Below are 15,957 nucleotides of genomic sequence, written 5' to 3' on the forward strand. Positions count from 1 at the left end.
CCTAGTGGTCTACCTAACATTTTTATTTGACTACCCATTTCATATTTTTTCCAAGCTGAAGATGCTTAAAGCTGAAGTCATCCTTTATTCTGATAAAGTAGTTCCCTTGCTCTTTTTGTCAATAATATTCCAAGTCCTCAAATTCTTATTTCTAGTATATATTATACACAACTTTCACCTCAATCTTTATACAATCGTGATTTAATTTTTTTTAACTCACTGTTCAAATCCCTTCCCTGCCTCCCAATTGCCTAAGACTGGTGTTTTCATCAAGGAAGGACAGGATATGCAGGTGATGTCATAATATATAAAGAGGAAGGTACGCATGGATCTTCCCCTGCCTTCACAAGATTCTGGTACTTTCTCTAGTACACAACTGCCATGATAGTAAACCAAAACATCCTTTGGGTATTTGCAGTTAGAAAAGTGTTCAGGAAACAAACAAAAATTCCAGGCTTCTTAGCTGATGTCCAAGGCCCTTCCCAATGTAGCAATGGCCTATCTTCACAATCCTCATGTCCCAATAATACCCCTCATGAATCTTATTCATCTACCAAAATCAAACACTAATTCCCATGTCAAAGTTATTGTTTATGCCACAAATAAGGCCTTAAATACCAAGAGATCATTAATGTGCATTTGGCTAGAAGGCCACCTGGTTTTTCTTTCCTGTTTCCCATGTTCCATTATAATACACATGACTATCTTATCCTCTCAACTATCTTTTTGGCTAAATGCAACATGTACAATGAGAGAGATGGCCTCATGCTTCTGCATCCTCTAATGAAAAATGGTCCAAAGGATGAACAATGCTTTTGCATTTGCTGTACCCTCAATAAATGTGTTGACTTGACCTTGAATGAAACTGTATAGTCCTCTTGCTAAGTTTTTCCTCTCTATTCAAATCCACTGATATTTATATTGTGTCAGATTTTTACTATGTTTATTCTGCCTTGCCCAGTGGTCTCAAGAGAATTTGAATGCTACAGAAATTTGAAAATCGTGATATCAGCATGTTTACTAGACAGTTCAATTACAGTCTGCACAATAGTGAGCATGAAATAGCTGAAGTATAATAAGACGCATTTCAATTAGGGAGCCGTTTAATGGTGTGATGCAGAAAGTATCACATTTCTAAGCACGGTAAGATCTGTTTTCAGCTTTGACTCCAAGAATTTGGCCTTTTCTGTGAAAAATAGTGAAATAAAGCCCCACCATACAATATAGAAAGGAAAAGATTCATCTTAGTTGAGATGATAAAGCTAATACACAGCTAATAAAAGCAGAAAACTATACATTAATACACTGAAAGGGAAGCAGTTGGCAGTATCTGCCATGTCCTCAAACATCAACGTTTTTCGAAAAGGGAGACAGCCTTGCTAAGTTCTACTTGCTGTGGCTCCCTCAAAGGGGCAATGAAACAGAGTTCTGTTCTGCCCAGTTTTCTCCTCACTCTCAATTCAGTTTCCTCTCTCCCCTATTCCTTTGTCTTCCTTGAAAGATGGCCCTTGTATTTTCAAGGGGCAAACAATCATGTCTAATGAAACATACCAAATAGGGGACTGAAGTAGGGAATTACTTTTCCAAGCTCGAATTCATGTATTTTCTCAGGCAGAAGCCCAGATTAATAGAGCTACATAGAATATATTGCCTAATTTAATTCTGAGTGCTTCTAGTGAGCTAAACATGTGTCATTGGTATGCTGAACTTCTCACAGAAAACCTTAGTGGCCGACTCTGGCAGTGAGTCCTCAGATCCCCTAGGGTAACCAGCTAATCCTGGTTTGCTTAGGACTTCCCATTTTTAGCACTGAAAGTCCTGTGGTATGCAAAACTACTTAGTCCCAGGAAATCCTATCTCTGGCCATCAGAAGCAAAGTTTTACTTTTTCTGTAATGTAGTATAAAACTACCATTTTTGTGCGTGCTAGGTGAAAAAGTTGAGATTTACTAAATGATCTTGTGAGCTAATTGTTTAGATTATATTCTGCATTTTTCAATGAAGGCATATGACTCACAAGTTAAATAACTTATCCGAGCTCATTCAGCAAAAAATGGTGGAGTCAAGACTTAAAATTAGGCCTTCTAATTTCAAATTCTGTGTTTTTACCATTTTATCATGTTATTGTCTGTCTTTTGCTCAGAAATGATATAGAATTTCCTGTCCTTGGGTCCCATATACCTTTTTATCCTCCTCAAAAGTTATTTATACAACCAGAGTGACTGCGTATGGATAGTTTAAAGCACATATACACACAGTAACCAGAATTCCTTCTCCCTGATGCTCAGGTCTTACTGCTGAGTCTGAGCTATCATGCCAAGCTCTTTGTGTCTTTATAATAACACTTCTCACAGAAATTCCACTGTCTTTCCCTGAATTCTGCTGTCCATTGATTTCATTATACTAACCAAGTCTTCCATCAAATATACCTGTCTGAACCTCAAACGCGAGTAATGTCCAAGTTTTCTCCATCTGTATAAATCAATAGAGGCAAATGTATACACTGAAAAGAGTTTTCAGAGATTTCATCACATTGGTCAAATCTGAGTCTCGTCTTTGACCCAGATAGGATACTCTGTTGCATGCAACCATGGTTTCATTCACTCCTGATCTATAACTTTGGTATTTCCTGTACTTGGTAAAAATAAATGCATCTCATCATTAATCTCAGGGAATTTTCTAAAACATGAGATTTTGTAGTCGTCACTCTGGAACAACTATTTCAAGTATTTTTCCTGAAGGCATCTTTATATGTAAAGATTATGTGGCAGACAGTGTCACCTTGTGTGAAAAGATTTATACTCAGGTCATTCTGAGCAGTGATGTCTTCTGCCAATCCCTTCCTTTGGCCTTTCCTACCTGGGACCTTAGCGTCTAAACATCAAGATAATGAGCAGGAATTACGGTGATGTTTATCATGGTTGATAGAGTTACATAAAAATACTCAAACCCAAATTGATATCTGCTATGCCTGAATGCACTTGCTTCTAAAGACTAATGTCTTTAAAAATTAAGTTTCTTGCACTTTTGGCAGACAAATCTGCTCTGGTTAATGAAAACTATATATAATACTGTGAAAATAAATTCATAACTTCTTTCCTCTCATTGTCCTCATCCAGTTTTTGTTCAGCTACTATGTTCCCAGAATATGAGTCATTTTCACAAAATGCAGGTATTCAAAGTTATAGATATATTATTATTTAAAAGATTAATATATCTAATATCTTTAATCAGACATTCAAAATTTCAACTTACCTGTCCAAACACATTTTCTATTTCTCTCCTTCATATACTCTAACCATTATTATTCAATATATTTTCTTGCCCATGAGGCCATGATGCTATTCAAGTTTTTGTACTGCTTCCTCTGCCTTTCCTTTTTATATTCACATGTCAAAATTCTAACAAAACTTCGAATCCCAATTAAATACCATCATCTTCATAAAGTCTATCCTGATAACTTCAAACCAAAAATATTTTACTTTCTGAAAATTTCTGAGCACTATCTTCTGGAAAGTAAATCATCAATTTTATTGCAGCTGAGGTAATTGAGTAAGTACCAAAAATGAGATTCTGATATTTTCATGGCAACCGATATTTTTAATTACAAGTAATAAAAATATATTGTAAGTGAAGGTGACTACATGAAATAACATTCTATTTTCTTCAAATTATTAGAAATACATTAATTTTGGACAGTATTTAATTGTAGGTATACGTGATTACGGTAGATCATAAAGATGGTCTAAGTTCCCTCTTCCCATAAAGAGGTAGGGTCTACTTCTATGTCTTTAGAATCTGGACTAGATTTATAACTTGTTTTGGACAATAAAATGTTGCAGAAATGATGGCTGTCAATTACAACCTAGGTTTCAAGTGGGTTTATAGACATCCTCTTGTTTCCTGACAATCCTGTCACTGCCTCATGAATAAGTTTGGTCTGGCCAGCTGGATGATGGATGAGTGACATTGTCGAATTCCCTGACAATTGCCCTGACAATAGCCAGACATCCATAAACACATGAGAACTAGCCCCTGTCCAGTTGACTATAAATGCATTAATGAATGCAGACAAGATCAGTGGATTGTTTTTAAGCCACTGAGTTTTAGGTTGTTATATTCCATAGCAAGATCTATCTGATAGTGATTATATTAGGATAAGATATAATGTTAGGATAGTCTGCAATATTATCTTAAGATTGAAAAAGGCATTAAAGAATCAAGCATCTGATATTTAAATTTCCTTTGCAACATTTCTAACAAGCAATCGTCCAAGTTATTTAAATATCTCTAAAAATGGGCAACTTAGTTTTATAAAGACAGCTCTTATTGTTAGAAATTTCTCCTCATACGGCACAGAAATCTGCCTGCCCATGACTACTCCAAGGAACCATGTTCTGCTCTCTAGGAAGCTTGAGACAGTTTCTTTTCCACATCTAACCTTTTAAATATTTGAAGACTTTGAACATAGTCTCACCTGAGAGTTCTCTTTTCCAAATTCAGCATCCTGGTTCTTTGGTGTTTTTTTTTTTTTTTTTTTCCATATGGTATGATTTGAGAGCACTTTTCAACCTGATTGTTTGATCTACATGCTTTCTCTTTTGTCTATACCTATTCAAGTATTGTACCCTGAACTGAGCACAGCACTCCTGAGAAGCGGGGGAGCTTTGCAAGCAGACAAACTTTCCATCCCTACTCCCCACATGGTACTTCTCTCAATGCACTCTAGGTCCACAGCACTAGCACCACAGTCTTAACTTAATTTACTGCTAAAACTCAATGAATGCTTAACATTTTTTCACTCATTGACATTAAACTGTTTTTCCTCTCTTCTATAGAGTGTAAGACCTCCTTTTATCTCTAATTGTGATAATTAGGGCTGTTCAGAAACATTCAAGTTCTAGTCTCCTTTTAGACACATAAAGGGATAGCGCTTCAACTCTCCTTTTAAACCTAGTTATTGCCACGTGATTGCTTTGTCCCATGTAATACAAAGGGAAGAGAGATGCATCACATCTATGTGGAAGTTTTAAGTTAGAGCCCAGTTTGCCACATCCTAATTTCCCTGCCATGAAATCATGAAAGTATGTGTTGAGATAAACCTCTGCCAGCCTGGTTCCCTGAGCAACTATGAAGAACAAAGTACATCTTCCTCCCGTATATCTACATGCACTGAAAATATTGCATGGGTGAGAAATAAACCTTCATTTGATTAACATACTGAGATTTGGTAGTTGTCTGTTACTACACCATTATTTATCCTAATACACTATTTATACTTTATCTTGCTAGATCAGGTCATTGTTGTATGCTAAGATCTTTTGGAAAGTAATTCTATCATTTAACACACTAGTTATTATGCCCAGCCTTATATATATCCTCGAAGCCTACAATCAGATCTTTTATATTTCCATCTAATTCAATTAAAATAATCTGTCCACAGGCAATTCCTAAAGCACTCTACTAAGGGCCTCCCCAGTACAAACCATTCATGAATTATCACACTTTGGGTCCAGTTATTCAAGTCATTATTAATCCATTTAGGTGATATATTTTTTCAAGAAGGTATTCTGAAAATTCTTAGCAAATGCCTTTCTGGAATCTAGATAGAAATATATTTACAACATTTATTTGATATACCTACTTAGAAACCTTGTCAATCTAATACATGATGAAATATTAAGATTAAAATATGTAATTACAAATAATTGATCCAGAAAGAAGCATTGTTTATTTGAAAATTACATCAATTTGGCATAATAGTGAAACAGTCAAGCCCTGGAATCAGGTAGACCTAGTTCAAATCTCAGCTGTGATAATTAGTCACTGTGTGACCTTGATTATGCTTAATATCTCTAAGCCTGTTACCTTATCTGAAGAATAAAATAATTATAACATCTACATCAAAAAGTTGTGATGAGTATTAGAGTAGATAATATATTAGTGCTTAGATGTGGTCTCTTATGGTGACAATTCAAAAAGCATTGTTATATCAAAATAATTTTGAATTTGAGAAACTAAACCTATTTCTTAAATAGCATTTAAAATGTTTCCTTATATTTACTCTGTAATATTTCATACTGTTTCTAAATGCTAAGAAAAACTAAAAACCGAGAAATATCTTAACCTGTTAGTCTTCAATTTAGAATTGGTCGTATCTCAGAATTATAGTATAGTTTTGACAGCAAGATGTTTAATATTTAAGAAAGTATCATGGATTAAGCAAAGTTGTTACTTTAAATATTCCAGACCACTGCAATAAAATGAGTATCACAATAAAGTGAGTCTCACAATAATGTGAGTTGTAATCTTTCTTCTGGTGGAGGGTCTTGCCTTTGATTTGTAAAAAACACATCTGTGAAGCACAATAGAGCAAAGTATGTCTGTAATTACAAAGTTATAAAAACATGCTTTTTTTAGGTGATTATTTTATTGTACTATCGAACTACTCTATGTCTGCCTATAAGAGGAAACCTATATTATCCACCTTCATGGAACTTAGTATTTATTAAAAAATACTTAAAAACACTTAATATATGCTTTATTGAGAAATACGATGATCAAGCTCAGTGCTCCTCTTCTAAGATGTTTTATATATGTTAGATGTACTCAATAGCTGCATCAATTACATTTTGGAAATAACCAGTAGGCTTAGGAACCATGAAATTCATTAAAATTGTCATCTTATCTAGTAGGGTTATTTTCAATATTTTTGACTAATAACTGGTAATTTTCTAACAAGTGATTATTCTGCTCAGTGTAAGAGATGACATTTTCCATAGTTACTGCACTGGCTTTGTTTTAAGACTAACTGCTCAAATTCTGTCTTCACAAAGGATGTATTGGTGATGTTAATTTGCTTTCCTCAAACACACAAAATATCTGGAAGGCATTACAAGATTAAACTCGATTCTGTGTGGTGTATTCCTAAAGATTGATTTTCTAATAAATGTAAGCCACGCTGGAGACTGAGAGGTCATGATTAAAGACCTGTTTTAAAGAACCAAAAATGGATAGTAATATGCAAATGTTCAACAAGAAAACTGAACACAGAAAAGTCTTAGAAAAACGTGCTTCTACTTCTGCATAGCATATTTTTTCCTCCAACAAATATGCTCTCCTCAGGTTTCTTATCTAGGAATTTTATTTTTCTGAGGCTGTAATATCCCCTACAGATGCTACATTAATTAGGTGGGTCCTTCTGTGATGCTGAGTTAGAAGAAAGCATGACAAGCACTGGTTTTGAGTTTTGTTTTTATTTTCGCTTTTGTTTTGAGGTGGATCCTGGAGCAGGGAAATAAATCTTGAATGGGAGTCATGAGGGTGAGGAGGCAGAGGCTGTGCCTCTCCTAAATGAGAAAAGATTTGGCCTCAGGGGCTGGGTGTATAATATAACTCCTACCACTAAAACACTAATCTTTGGAAAGTGCACAATTTGGGATTTCTTTAAAGTATGCCTCAAGTACTAAGAGGTGGAGTTAGTGCTCTCAGAAGCCAGGGAAAGGCAGACTTTTTTTGGGGTGTGTTTTGATTAGCAATCACTAAAAAGAAAAGCAGGCCCTTTTTAAGGAGCCAACCGGTGCGGTGTTTTGCAACAATTATGGAAGACTCCAGTGTTAGGAACCAGCTAAAGGAAAGTTTTCAGCATTGGTGGCTGTGGTTTCCTTCCCTGAAATGAAGATATCTGCATCCTGGCTTGCTATAGGCAAGGGGTCATATGCACGCTCTGGATCTAAAACGTAAACGTATCATCCTTAAAACAAAAGAGTGGCCTTTATGCAATGAGTAAAATTTTGGGTTTCCCTCGCCTGCAACCCAAGTAAGGAAGACCAACTCTTTAAAGAGTTTAAATAGTTTAAAATCAAGTTGAAGGATACAAATCTTGAGATTTCTGCAACTTAAATTCATATGTACCATCGAAATGACACAAACAAGTGGGACCACAAAAAGTGGTGCTAATACCTTCCCCTTGTACAAAGAAAGAGAAATATAACAAATCAAGAAGGATATTCAAAGTCATGTAGAAAAATCCCTATTTCATATTGAAGAAATGAGGAGTCATTAAGCACATTTAAATAGAAAAGTACTGTGCCTTAAAGAGATTAATCTTTAACAGTATTCAGATTGGACTTAATGTGGAAGAAGGAATGGATGAGGGATCAGTTTGCAATTTCCTAGGTAAAAGACATGAATAAAAATAAGTTGAAAAGTTATGAGTGTAATGACTAAATTGCTATATAGTAATAAATTATGAATGTAGATCCTGTTTGCATCTGATAACCTTTATAATAATTAACAATCCTTAACCCTAATTCACTTTTACCTGAATCTATAGTGACCTCTTTCGTACCAAATCCCCTGGAAAGAAAGAAACTCTTCCATAAAAAACTGAAAAGTCAAAGAAAGACAAAGCTTCCCTTTTTCTCCAAAGAGTAACCTGTTATTGTGAGTGAAGCAAACTGTTAATATGCAGGCTGTCACGTTCTTAATACTTGACACACTTATTTAAGAATGTAAGGATGTTTGCGTAGGATAAACCACTGACCCAAGGAAGATATTACAGCAGTGGAAACAGCCATTGCCTATGCTTAGGAGAATCTCTGACCCTTTCTTTGAGAAATAAGGAAGTTACCTGAGGGGATGGAGAAGAATCTAATTTATGGACAAGACTGGAAAACAATAAAATAAAATGTTCTCAGTTTCCAGAGAGAAGATTGATGCTATGAGAAAAGATGGGTTGAGAGCTTCTGGAGAGTAAGATTGATCTTAGCTTCTATGTTAAATGGTTAATTTTAGGCCCTGCTGAAACATGGAGGCTGACTAGAGCAGCGAAGAGGGCATGAGGACAGCATGTAACCTCCTAAACTTTATAGAGAAATATAAAAACAATGTCAAAACTATGAGAGAGATATCAAGAGTATCTTAATCCAGCTATATCTATTTATTGTGCAACCTATGTCAGGTTTTTCAACAGAAAAAACAATATTTTAATCAAGGTAAATTTTATTTTTAAAAAGCAATTGTTCATAACTTTGGCTGATAATTGATTTGTTTACTTCCGTTAAAGTTATTTGTCCATGGCGATAACTGAACCTTGGAATTCACAGTAAATATTATCTATCTATCTATCTATCTATCTATCTATCTATCTATCTATATATATATATATATAATTGTGAGATTTGAAAATGAGATCAAAACAGAAACTTTTTCTATTTGGCAATCTTCCAGTGTTCTGCCCTTCAACAGGATCTCCACATTTTTTTCTTTCTCTATTCTTATTTCTCTCAACCTCACCTCTTTCCTGACAAGCTTCAATCATCCTGTTAGTGGTTGGAAAGCAATCATCAGATTCCTGGGGATAAGAAAACAGCTATAACCTAGTTCAGAACCAAGGACAGGGGATAACCCGTTCCTCATATAGTTCTATGAGAACAATCCTGCAGAGAACTTGAATCACCAGAGAAGAAAGGGAACAAAGAAGATGAGTATCACTTTTCCCAAATTATCTTTTCCTAATCCCCACCACTGTTTTATCAATTTTCCTGAATTTAGGTGCCGACAAGGCTGGTACTAGAAAGAAAATGATACAGAAGACTTAAAATGCTCCTCAGCATGCAACCAATGGAACTTTGACTACAAATGTCCAGGGAAGGGTGAACTTACATCATATGCAATCAAAGCAGAGAAGAAGTATCATTCTAATTTCAAAAAGTGATTTATATTTGGATAAGGTACTTGTATGACTTCATTCACTATTTATTCAAGTGATTTATCGAATTGACTTTTCGGATGCTGAGTAAACACAGGCATGTATCATTCAGATGTCCCTCAGAGAAAATCTCCTTAAAAGAATGTAGCTGGATGACAGCCTTCAGCTACCACATCACATGGTCATTAATCCCATGGCCACAGTCCTCAAGCTTCTCCCAATGAATGAACATGGTGGAGGTAATAAAAATGACCATTTATGCTTAATCTCTAACAGGAGATCTTTTTTCTAGGACTCCCCAGTGGTCTAACACTTTCTTGTAGCCTCATTTTGGTCAGTTTAAGGTTTTTCACACCCAGTCCTTCCTTCCTTCCTTCCTCTTTTCCTCACAGATGTCAGACTCATATCATGGTCCAAAGTCTCTTCTTGCCTACTCCTGCTGTCTCTCCACTTTATCTGTGAGATGTTTCCTCCAAAAAGAGCTCTTGTGCTTCTCTAATATTTTAGTGTGTGCTTCTAGTAGGACTCTTAGCTTACATATATGACAAAAGTTACCAAACTCCTGTAAAACCAGGAGGAAGTGTAAAATGTTAAATTTAACGATTTCACTTAAATAAACATCCTTACAGCCTTCTCTTTCTCTCTCTCCCCGCCCCTTCCCCTCTCTCCCCCACTCTCACGCGCGCTCTCTCTCTTCTCTCTCTCTCTTCCCCACTTCCTCCCTCCCTCCCTCTCTTTTGGTCATCTTTTTTCTCTACATCTCACAACTCCTTTTCCAGAACTGGTCTAATTTTATTGTGACAGATGGAATAGAATGAACTTTGGCATGTCTTTCCTAGCAACATTTACAAGAAATGTACAGAGAGATGAGCAGAAATGAGAGAGCAACATTGTTAACTCCATTATCTTGTTTCAGTGTGTATGGACTTTTTCATTGACACTTGAGAAAGGGGAGAGAATGACAAATGTGGTTTGGCTCTGAACTGATTAGGGACATTGAAGGTAGAGGAGTGAAGGTTGTAGTAACATTGTCATGAAGAAGCAATAACACCCTATTTTGAAAGTCTGCTCCAGTCTCAGTTTTCCAGGATGACAGAAGTTATAATACTTACAATTATAGTAATATACCATTTTATTGAAAAATAATTTTAAAATATGTATAGAAAAGTGAAACAGGAAAATCTTTCTGAAAAAGGTTGTGATTGAAATCTTTACTTAAATGTATCCTTCAAGATTTTTCAAGAGGCAATAAGCATTCATATAATGGCATATTCTCTTAATGACTGAAAATTATCACCCCTTTCCAATACCATCATAATTCCTAAATCTTTGAAATAGACAGTTTCTGGGAAAATAATGTGGAAAGGATTTATTCAAAATGCAAAGACGACCTATTTTAGCAAGACATTGACACAGCGTGCACTTAACGAAAACATGGGAGTAGATTAATTCTGTTGCTTTGACAATAATACAAGTCCATATTCAGATTTGAGTTAGGAAAGCAAGTTGTTAGGAAGTGATGGATGCCATGGGCAAGGAGGAGTTGCAGTAACTTAAAGGTCATAAACTCAGATAAGCTTCCAAGATCATGCCACACATTTTTTTAAAATTAAATTGGAATTTAACTTAATTATTTTCTAAGAGAACTCGACAAAATAAATGAAAAGCTATCATTTTCGAGTAAATTTAAAGAGACCGTGTGTATAGGGTAGGGATGAGAAAAGTAATCTATTTGTTACCTGAATTTTCTATGGATAATCTAGATCAATCTTTTACCACAGCTGGTTTTCATAACATATTTAAATCACTGTGACATTACAATTGGAATGTAATTCTTCACATATTTATTTTTAGGATATTAAAAAGTTTATCGACATAACATCTTAATTACTTTTATTCAGGAAAAATAAAAATGGCATATGTCATTTTTAGGAGCTTTAAATTTGAAATTTTACATGTTTAATTTAAAATAAGTAACATGGATGTATTTAACAAGACTCATTTTTGAAGAATGAAAGTAGTGTAAAACATAACTGAAACTATTTTTGCCTTAAAAAACCCCAAAAACATGCATCTGAATTTTGCTTCTATTTATATTATACACAAACATGCTAAAATGTCAATAATTATAAGACAGTTAATTTTTCTGTTTATACTTTGCATAAGCTTTGGTCAACACATACTTTAAAAAATCTATTATATATTTGCTCCAGTATCATTTATAGTAATGATATCTAGAGATACTCTTGAAAAATCAATTAATAAAAAATAAACACATGAACATTATTTAATAATGATGTATTTAAAAATATTTACATCACTTAGAAATAATGAAGTGGAAAGTTTTCTAGGATATGTTGTTAGACGATGGAAAAGAGAAAAGGAAAAATGAAACCATAAGTTGCACATCTGATACGCCACAGTGATTAAGATCATGGACTCTGCAACTAGACTAACTGGGCTTGAATACTGATTTTGTCACTTGCTAGCTGTATGAAGGGAAAGTTAAACTAATTTATCCATAGGTTTCCTCATTTGTAAAATGGAAGTCGAAATAGTACTTACCTCATAGGGCCATTGTAAGGATGAAATTAGTCATTATAATGACACAATTGTAACAGTACTTGCTACAAAGTCAGCACTAAATTAGTGCTTGCTTATTTACATATAAAATAGCCTAATTTATGTTAAGTGCACAAAGCTACTATTTTATATTAACATAGATATGTATGCAAGCACCCAGAAAAAGGCCTATAGACATACATGTCAAATTGATACTAATATATAACTGTAGGCATTAAAGATGATCCTCTGCTTTGAGTATTTTACATAAAAACATAATTCATACATTATTTTTTGAGATTAAATTTTAAATACTTTTATCCATCCATTAAATGAAACTATAAAAAAACCCTGGAGATTACATTAACTTATTAAAACAGAAAAATCTTCAAATACATATCATTAAATACAAACAAGCAGATCAAAAGATAGTATTAACTATTTAAATATAAACCCGTTTATGTAAAATGTGTTGGCATTTATATACGGAATAATAATAATGGCTAATCTGGTTAAGTGATTTCGACTTCTTTATATATAGATACATGTTCACATAACTATACATATATACATCTATATATTATTTTTTAAAACACTATAAGATCTACTTTACTGTAAAAGAAAAAGCAGCAGTGAAGCTAGTTATAGCATCATGCAACATCTTGCATTCAAAATACATATGTTGAGAGCACAGCTAAATACCATCAAGGAATGAATTAGATTATGAATGTACTTACCCACCAAATGCCTGAAGTGCAGAGAATTTGGAAGCATCTAAATCATTGCCACTTACTATTCGAGCCTTAAATAAAAAATGAGAAAAAACAAAACAAAACAAACAAACTTTTAGCATACCATAGCTGTGTAGAAAGGAATTTGGGACATGGGTCAACTGCACTAAACACATAACACCTAATATGACAAATGCTAAGCAGGGTCAGCTCCAAGTCAAAGCTATTGTGTTGTGAGTAGAAGTTTTAAAATTAGCTGTCGGTATTTAAACAAAAACACTGGAAGAGTCCAGGAAAATATATCACATTTCAAATACTATTTGCCCTTAAAACTTGATATGTGCAGTGAAGATCATGAATAGTCAAGGAGATCATGATTAGCCAGACTTAGGAACAGATGCAGAGTTTGACAGTAGCAGACCCCTAGATTGGCAAGTGTAAGCTAAAGTAAGCGCAGCTGGCAAGGTGTAACCTCTTCATAAATGCAACATATTGAGGGCACACTTAAAGGACAACCAAAGAATGGAAAGCTGGGATAACATGCACATTTCACAACTGAAACAGAGGAACCAAAACAGGTCTGTCACAAACAAACATATACAAAAGACAAGGTCCCTCAGGAGGGAAGAAAATGTATGATTTAAAACCTTTTCATCCACAGAACTGCTATCTGAAAAAGAATCAGGAAAAGAAGGGATAAATGTTAGATGGAATACTTTTCAAGAAATCATTTAAACATATACATGAACAAAGTGTTACTGTTACATTATTTTAAATCATAAGGGAACAGAATTTCAAGGCTGCATTCCAAGGGAAGAGGATTAGTTGGTCATCATAATTTAAAAGAGCCGAAAAATGTGCCAGAATGCTTGAAAAGTAGCAAATGGTGACTACAGGATTTAATGAAAGACAATGTGTCATACAAAGAACACAGTTGAAGAATCAGAAGTAGTAGGCTCCAGCTGAGGCTTGCCCACATACTAAGCACATTGGGAAACCACCAAATTTTCTAGTCCAGACCTAACTCTTAAATAAGGTCTCTAACACTTTGCCCATTTGCCTCCAAATATTGTTAAGAGGGTCAATTTAGATCAATATATGTAAAAGTAAACCTCAGATGACTATATAAACTAAACATGTTTTATTAAGGAATTATTTATTTATGCTTCTCATATCATAAAACTTAAGAGCTGTAAGACTTCATTTTGCAAATAAGAAAACTGATGCCTGAATGGGTTAAGCGATTTATGATCACAAAAGTAGTAAATGGCAGAAGTGGGATACAAATCCAGCACTCCGATCTCTCATATGCTGCCCTTTAGATACACTTTCAGATGAGTTGATCAAAACAGAGAGAGGTGGCTAGTGTACAGATCTCCAGTGCAATTTATGATGAATCATAGGGTCAATATTTCTCAGTTTTAGTTGCTCATGGGACCAATTAGATGAACAATGGACTAATAATTTTTTTAAAACTCAAATCTAAATCTGCCAGGGTCATCACAGCATGGTCTATCTTCACCTTACATATCACTATCGTTCTTAAACTTATTAATTCAGCTTTGCTTATTCACATAAAGCTAAAGGGACTTCTCTATGAGTACGAGTTGACAGAAAGCTAGAGCTGGAGTGACCTTGGGATTCATGTCATCCAAACACCTCACTTTTATAGATTAGCCCCAGAGAGATAAAGATTTGTCATGTAGGTCATGTAGCTCAGTGATGACCTTTATTAATGGAAATTTAAAATGTATTTAAGTATAATTTAAGTATGGATTAATTGCTATAACTAAATATTTAAGAGCTATATCTCAGGGTTATATTTTTTTTACTATAAATCAGGGTAAAGCAAAATATAAATAAAAGATCAATCTCATTTAGGGCCCAAAATATTTTTAAATACTAAATAAAATGTAGAAAATAAAATGCAGCATTATATCAGAAGAATATATCATATCCATAAATCTTTTATCATAAGCATGATTTAAAAATTGTGGAATAACTAATTTAATATGTCAACTGGTCAGAAAATAGGCATCTGCATTTCATTAGGTTCCAAAAAGTCACCTGATACAAATTAAAACTCTATTTTCTAAAACAGGAAAATTTATTCCAATTTTAAAGTTTAATATGTTAAAATCTTTCAGAGTCATCAACTTCAGTGTGAAATATTAGGGCATGCCTATTATCACTAAAAGAAAAAAAATTGCCCACTACCACAAATTTAACTTATTTCTAGAAATTCTGACCAATATATTAAAACATATAATATTAAAAAAACAACATAAGTGTTAGAAGGCAAGATACAAGTTGCTTTCAAGAATTAGAATTTTAAACTCAGAAAATCAAAAAACATCACCTGGAAAACTGTTAGGGCAAATAGTTATCGAAGCGAATATATATAACCAACACATGAACAAAATAATAGTAGTAAGTTATTTCCCACGTACTTACTATCACTAACTTGGAAAACAATGACATGAGATCTGATTTCGAATATTCAATACTTGGCATTGCCTGTCTGCCATGTATAATTGGCGTCTATATCAACCATCCCACTGAATAAGGTAATCCTAACAAAGCCATCTATTTTCCAGCTGCCAAAACTGACCATACATTTCAAGTTTTTCATTGACTGATTCATTCAATATTTTATTTATTCATTGAAAACAGATTTTTAATTATCAACAATTCCTTTTTGTTCACTTCTACTCCTTTCTTGTCCATTTGCTCTCTTTTCCCCTTTGAAACCTTTCTAAAGTACAGATACCATCACATCTCTTCTCTTTTTAAATTCACCAATGTTACCCAATACCCACATGAGAGAATATGAGATTCACATCTATTGCAGGTTCATAGCTCAGTCCTCATTCACACCCCACACTTTGGCCACAATTAAGTTCTTGCCTTTTCATCATTATGCCATGATCTTTGATACCTGCGTGCCTTTGGA

At 34.2% G+C, this 15,957-nt stretch overlaps 1 protein-coding gene across 1 annotated transcript in view; it reads right to left on the minus strand.

The window, feature by feature from the left end:
* UNC13C (unc-13 homolog C) overlaps positions 1-13,071 on the minus strand; it is a 350,422-nt gene extending 337,351 nt beyond the window's left edge. The window contains exon 1 of the mRNA XM_025038961.1: positions 13,011-13,071. The gene's annotated coding sequence lies outside the window, so the exon portion shown is untranslated. The remainder of the gene's footprint in view (positions 1-13,010) is intronic.
* Positions 13,072-15,957: the final 2,886 nt, after the last annotated feature.

This window comes from Pteropus alecto, unplaced genomic scaffold (assembly GCF_000325575.1).
Source record: "Pteropus alecto unplaced genomic scaffold, ASM32557v1 scaffold86, whole genome shotgun sequence".
NCBI lineage: Eukaryota > Metazoa > Chordata > Mammalia > Chiroptera > Pteropodidae > Pteropus > Pteropus alecto.